A 7,998-nucleotide genomic window follows, 5' to 3' on the forward strand; every position below is an offset into this window, starting at 1 on the left:
ACATAGGCTCATGTATTAAGGAAAGTAGAACAAGGATACCTACCTTCATCACAAAGAAGATATCTGCTATGCAACAACGTCATAAATCAAAGAAAGAGAGGGAATACTCTTCAAGAAAGGATAAGATAGTTGAAAAGATATATCTTGCTGTAAGTGTAAAGGAGATCCTTGGAGGAGAAGAGATCTTTGTTCAAAAGATATCTATCCCCAAGAGGAGTTGTCTTAGACCAATATAACATCTTCTATAATGAAGCGCAGAAGAGAACAAGAATTCAATCCTTCCTCCTATTTCTAGGTGAAAGGGATTCTTGATGAAGGATGACTCACTTTTTAACCCAATGGGGATAGGCGAATTTATTATAGATGTATATTACCAAGTGTGAAGAGATTGTAGTCAAGGACTTACACCTCTTGTATAAGAGAGAACCCTTGAGTGAATAATACCAATTCCACACAAGGAATGACATCAAGTAATAAAAATCACACTATCCACAACATAGGAAAGAGTAGATCCTTAGAGATAGAGAGAGAGAGAGAGAAATCATTGTCCCCCAAGTGTAGGGACAATGAGAAGAGATTACACAATTTTCTAGACAGAGATTAAACATAAGCAAATGCACAATGTACTTTCATGAATGCATGGAAGGAAAGACATTAGTACATGTCTCAAGAAGTGGTAATATTCAAAAGAAAGAGAGAAAAGTATCACATATTCCTTAAAGGGGGATTAATCATAAAAACATACCATTGTAAGAAATGATAATCACATATGAAAAATGCAGCCCCTAAAGGAAACAGTGATACATGAGAAAAAGGAGGGAAAATCCTTGCCCCCCAAGTGAAGAAGACAAAGAGAAACATTACACATCTTCTAATGGTGAGTATTGGCAAATGATATGCCTTTCTAGTGGAACAAATCCTTGCAAGGAAGGGATGCATACTTCTCAAGAGATTATTCCATGCCAAGGGGCATATCCTTCTTGTTAATAATCGATACTGTAGAAGAGGTATGTTTCCAAGAGAATGAAGGAAAGAGAAAAAGAGAACTACTCATTAAAGAAACTACTCTTCAACAAAGATAAAAAACCCAAGAACAATTATATGCTCACATAGGAATGATTCTTATGCTAGAAAAGAGATCTAATAATGTATAATTCACCGAGATACACATGAATATATAGAAAGAATGAGGAAAAATGAACTTCATGTTGCTGCCTTGAAGTATGCAAAGTTGAAACAACACCACCACAAATGATAAAAAAGCCCCCAACTAAGTTGACTATTTATGTGATAAGAGCAAGGAGCAACATGAAGAGAAAATAAGTGCTAAGACAATATTTTAATGTCAAGGAAGACAACTAGATCTATTGTAAGAGAAATTCATGCAAGGTCATATTGCTTTTGAACAAATTTATTAAATGAATAACATTTCCCACTAGAATGTGAATGTGAATCATGAAAAATTCAATATTCAATACCTTTCAGTTTCTTAAGATTTTTGTTTTTATTTTGAGGAGGAAAGGAAATGTTCAATAAGCAGATCTATCATATTTCCATGGTTCTCCAAAAAATCCGTGAAACAAAAGTGTTCTTCCATGTCTACAAATGAAGCCCAAACCTGCAATTATATCTACGCACCTACAGCCTACACATAAAAGAGGGGAAGAAGGGTTGTGGATAGGGGTTTACCTCAGTCAAACCCCAGTTGAGGAATCAACCTTGAAAGAAAGTAATTGTAAATGCTTGAAAGTAAACAATGGAAATGTATACCTTGTAGATCTACAATTTGTTGATCATGGTTGCTTTGCTTCTTGAATGTAATCACAAATGCTGCATGAAATGGCATGTAACATGACAAAACCCTAACACACACATATGCTTGCAAATGAATATTGTAAATGTTTTTCCAATGGATGAATGGAGAAGACACATGGAGAAGAAGACTTGATGGATGCTTGAAGACTTGAATGCTTGAACTTCACCTATTGTGTATATTTCTTCCTTCATCCCTTTTGTATCACCCCTTCATGTATCTTCAAATGAGAGGACAAACTCCCTTTTATACATTCCTTAGAGAATCAATTCACCAAAGGCCGACATTGGGGAAGTTCGGAATCCCAAAATGTAGATAGGACTAGAGGGACCTATCTTGGGACCACCCTAAGAGGGGGGGGACAGAGGCACCACACCGTTGTCCTTCCCTATCTTGGGGTTGGGATAGGGTCCTGAGGTCATCTTAGGGCTTTAACAAGGAGAGGTTCAAGGTAAAAATGCAAAGAGAAGTCTTGGTTGGGAAGGAAGATGTTGTCGCCAAGGTGAGGACCTCAAATATGGTTAAAATTGCTAGGGTCACAATTTTATGACACTACACCATCATCCATCTTGGGTTTTCCTTTAGGATCAACATGTTGGTTACTTGTAACAACAACATATGTCTTTACTATTCTCACTTGGAGAGATAAGTTGTATTTGTTTGTTTGGTGAGTCCATACTTGAAGAACTCTGACCAACATCAAATCCAACACCTTCTATATCTTTGGAGTGCTTTTGTTTGCTCAACATTTTATCCAATGCATCAGTGCTACCCTCATACTTAATTCTCACTTTCAGTTCCTCTTTGCACTTTTCAAGTTCCTTTCTGAGATTCACAATTTCTTGCTCCATCTTTTGATAATCCTTCTCTTTGTTTTCTAAATCTGATTTAGTTACCTCATACATTCTCTTAGCTTCATCAAATTGTGTCCTCAGATTTGAAATATTTTGTGCATACTCCTCAAGACATTTGTTCAATATGTCTTGTTCTTAAGCAACAACATACTTATCCTTTTTGTATTTTTTCCCCACCTTTCTGAGTTCTTCAAGTGCACTGACAAGTTCACCTTCAAGATCTACCTCAACTTCAATTTCCTTTTCTTCATCACCCAACACTTCTTGTGCCATGAAGAGATTTACTTCTCTTTCATCCTCACTATACTTGTCATCAGAGACACTTTCTTCATCTATAGCATCATCCTCAAATGTGTAAAGATCGTTCTTCCTTCTAAAATTTCTTCTCCTTGGTTTGTAGGATTTATTCATTTTTTCTTTGCCATAGTTTTTCACATTGTGCTTCTCATCTTCTCCTTTTTTTTTCATATGGACATTTAGAAGCAAAGTGTCCTATCTTACCACAATTGAAACATTTGAAAGGGAGCTTACCTTTGTATTTTCCTAAACCCTTTTTGAGCTTCCTTACAAATTTTACTACAACAACATCAGAGTTATCTTATTCTTCATGAGCAACCTCTTATTTTCCTTTCTTGGTTCTATTGAATGAAACCTCTCTATTTGATGATTCACCATTATTTATTCTCATCTCATAAGCTGATAGGGAGCCAAATAATTCATCCATTGAGAATGTCTTTAAGTCTTTAATTTTTGAATAGACTAGAAATATTCTTTGACACAAATACATCTTGCAGATTCAATGTCCAACCAAAAAGGAATGAATTTAATTTGTCCACTCAGCATTCACATGTTAATAGCCACATGGCGGATGGTGGGACCCATCAAAAACTCCCTCTGCACACAACAGGTCCACGTGTGGAAGAAAATCCATGTTGGATTTGCGGGATGTGCAAATGTGTTCCACAGATCATATAACATGCATGTTATACGCATCACGAAACAACCAAACCTTCCTTCCTGCGAGCTAGCAGGATAACACACTTTCTACCGATTTCCTTATCCTACGTCATTTCCTCTTAAGCCTTCTCACCATGTAGGCTAATAGTATCCATCTATTCCCTTTGGTATTTTTACCCCGCATGACCATCTCTCTCCAAGTTTGCATGATGCAAGATAACAAGGTGTCTTATTTACCTTTGTTTATTGTTACCCCGCAAGATTATCTTACAGAGAATAACATGCTGCGGGATAACAAGATTACTATTTGCTTCACTTAAGTGTTATCCCACAAGGCTATCTAACAATGAATAACATGTCACAGGATAACAAGATAACATCACACTTCTACCTTCATGTTATCACGCAAGGTTATCTTACCTTGTATAACATGTCACAGGATAGTGGGAAACATCTTATGCTTCACTTAATTATTATCCCACAAGGTTATCTAACAATGAATAACATGCTGCGGGATAAGCTGAGCAGCATAACCTATCTGTTATTGACATCTCCATCATGGTTTAGCAACTAGCCCGTAGAGTTTTTGCCTTAGGTGTTTCTTGTTGCAGGATAGTGGGACGACTAACTTGTCATGTTATTGACCTCAATCACCACACTTCAGTGTTACCCTGCATGGTCACTTATCTTCATCTATTCGTGTTCCGGAATAGAGGAGGAGAATAACCATCATGTTATTGACTTCTCAATAGACCAACACAACTAACCTATTATGTTATTGACAACTCACTCATCTTCTGCAACTTTGTAGATAGGGATAACCTACGTGTTATTGACAACTACAACTAATACTCCCTATAACTACATGCAACTAACCTGGCATTTTATACACAACTGCAACTAACTTTTTCTAAGTCAAACTAGATTTCATAATTCCTTTCCAACAATTCATTGTCCATTTTCATGCTCCAATGACACACTTCACAAATTCCTCCTGTATCTTGTTGTGTGTATAACATGGTGTGTTATATGATGCTGCAACACTTTTGCCAACCTATCAATTTGATCTCTCCACTGCATCTTGTCAATTGTTGACATCAATGAAAATCTAATGCCAATAATAAGTATTTGTCATATGATTCTAGATTAACAAATATATAGTAGAATCCTTGTAAGTGATATGGGTGTTGTTTTTCACAATAGAATCCCTATAAGTGATTTGGGTGTTGTTATTCAATTAGTTGATTCATGTAATGAATAATTTACATAATGGTAGAATCCTTGTAAGTGATTTGGATGTTGTTTTTCAAATAATTAATTAATGTAATGAATAATTTACATAATAGTAGGATCCTTGTAAGTTGATTTGGGTGTTGTTTTTTAAGTGATTTAGGTAAATGACTTTGTACTAGAAATAATAAGTTAAATTGATTACAAAAACCAAATGAGTTAAATAATGATTTAGGAATCAAGGAAGTACATAATGGACACAAGATGATGTATGTTAATACACTACTTCAATATTCTTAACTTATTATTGTTATTATTATTATTATTGTGAAATCAAATTTTAGATGACATGCTTAATGAATTTCTAGGTCATTTAAAAATGAATCCACTAATTTTCTTCAGAAGTAACAAGATATCATACAAATTAACAAAAAATGCTCATCCTAAGTTGGTTCATAATGGCTAGTGAAAAGTTTAATGAGGTCTAAATTTGAACATTGAATTTTAAAAGCTCAAAATTAAATTTTGTGACTATGAAAGTGATCTAGGTCACATCTACACACACAAATTTGATTTGCAAAGATTAAAATGGATATAAGGATCCAAGACCAATCTCTAGAGATAAGTGATAATGAGATTAGGTATTTGTGATGATGAAATGCACTAAACTCATGCAATAATATGCCACTTATAGACTTGTTTTTGCTTAAAATACCCTCTAATTCAATTTAGACAAAAATATAAGAGAAAATGGTATACGTATTCAATCTTCATAATTATAGAGATATAAAGGGATACATATACTTTTTATAGACATATTTATTTTGCTAGGATTTTAGTAGCATTCATATGTGATACATGTATATTAATTGTATTTTTTAACATATATATATATATATATGAGTGATGATAGAACAAGAGCATTGACACTACATACAAAAAGAACATCTAAATGATATTAGTGTGAAATAGAAGGTTAGTAAAGACACGAAAAATAAACAAGAGAAATATCAAAAATATTTAAAAAAATATAGAAGCTTTTACCTTGTTGTAGTGTCCTAAATTGCACCTAGTGCATTTATGACACTTATGCATGGCACCAGGTGCATTAATGGAAGGACCATGATTGAAATCCCATAATTTTGGCATCATGGGCCCAGAAGACAAAGTACCCCTATTTGCCCTAAAACCCCAGTTGGGCCTATCTTTGAGAAGGTATTTGTGCGTTGTGCTAATGTCCTGATAAATCTGTGGAATCTCATGTCATGCAGCTAGTTGGATGCCTTTCAACATGTGGCCCTTGCCTTGCTTCTGGTTGTAACGGTCCTCTGTGCCTCTTTCCATCTTTAAAAGACTTTCTTTTCTCATTTGGAAGGACTTCTACTTCTTCCAGTTGTCTCTTGGATTATTGGGTCTCTTATATCTCTCTCATTGATGCTCTCTTGAAGACTCTACAAGCGCTATCAAGCTATTCCTATCTACAACACTCTTGCAATCATCTTGCAACAAGCACATATCTTGAGCTTCAACATGCTCGTATCTCAAAAAGGGGGGTTTGGATGTACGCCTTGTCTTCTCTTTATCATTTATCTATCTTTTATCATTGCATACGATTTATCTATCATATCTCTAAGTGTATCTGTTTTCTATTTGTATTTAGTTTATCAATACATCATTTTTTATCTACTTGCAATAGGGGTTCACTTCCATTAAGCAGAGTATAGTTTCTATTTGAATATTTATCCATTATCGTTTATCTAATCTATCTATCTAGCTATCCATAAGTGGAAACATCAAAGTGGGGGTTTGACTGAGGCATATCCCTATACAACCCCAACATTTTCCCCCATTCTTGTGTGTGCAGGTGACGAACAGGTTTTGTGTAGCTGAAGAGGTTTGTTGTGAGTTTTTGTAGGATTCTGTGTTCTCTATCTATATAGATGACAACACATTGCGCTAGCATCTATGCACTGTGCTGGCATCCAAAACCCAGGACCTATCTAGTTCTATAGTTGATGCAGTCAAGGTAGGGAGATCGAATGAAGGACAACCCATGCTTGCAGCCTAACACATAAATCATGAAAAAAATACCAGTAACTGGTAGCACAATGCCATAAATAGTAGAAAGAATAACCGATAGCAATATAGAATATATAACAGGTAAACAATATGAACAATTCTTATTAAAGTCTACAAAATTACACATGCCACATGTTGGATCACAGTCCAGGATACAAACAATGCTTACAACACAATTACAAGATCTGCAGATCATCTTCTCAACAATTCATCATCCGGTAATAGCTTCCACTGTTTTGCACTAATCTAGACCTCAGCCATCCTGACTTCAGTCTCCTCGGACCAGAATCTCTCTGGAATCAACATACAAATATAAGACCCATAGATCATCTTCTCAATGAATGGGTCTCCAGTAACAGTCTGTACCATTTTGCACTGATCCAGACTTCAACCATCCCAACTTTCATCTCCCTAGACCAGAATCTCTCCAGAAATTACATATTCATTCGATCTCAAACTTCAGTCTTCAATATTTTATCTTCCATCCTCTCAAATGATTTGCAAACTTCCATTTATACCATTCTTACATAATAACAACTTAATCAAGTCAGCCCAAAGACCAACCGGCTCATGAAATGTACAACGGTAACTTGTTAACTCAAATCACTAAGAACAACTTCCAAAATGCATAAAACAATGCACGGTCCTCTGGGAACATCACACATGGAACAAGAAACATAAATCAATGATCTGCAAGTCACAAAGATCAAGCGCAACCCGATCCAACTTCACTCAACACACTACGAGAATAACCGGTAAGAACATATCAACCAAGCCAATACCAAAGTCAATAACTCACTAGGATTAAATCCAAATGCCATGAAACTTGAATATGATAAAGACGAAAAATGCGAGGGAATAAACCCAAAACCACAACTCTAAATACTCAAACAAGAATAGATTCCATGATCTCAAGCAATTCCACTGAAAAACTATTGCACCGACAAGAACTGGACCGATGCTCTTGCATGAGACTCTCGGGGTTAATTGAAAAGTGAGTCCCATCACTTGATCTCGTTCGATGATTTGTTAGTAGGTACTTGCAACTACCTCAGGGGGTTCAAC

Source organism: Cryptomeria japonica, chromosome 5 (genome assembly GCF_030272615.1).
Source record: "Cryptomeria japonica chromosome 5, Sugi_1.0, whole genome shotgun sequence".
NCBI lineage: Eukaryota > Viridiplantae > Streptophyta > Pinopsida > Cupressales > Cupressaceae > Cryptomeria > Cryptomeria japonica.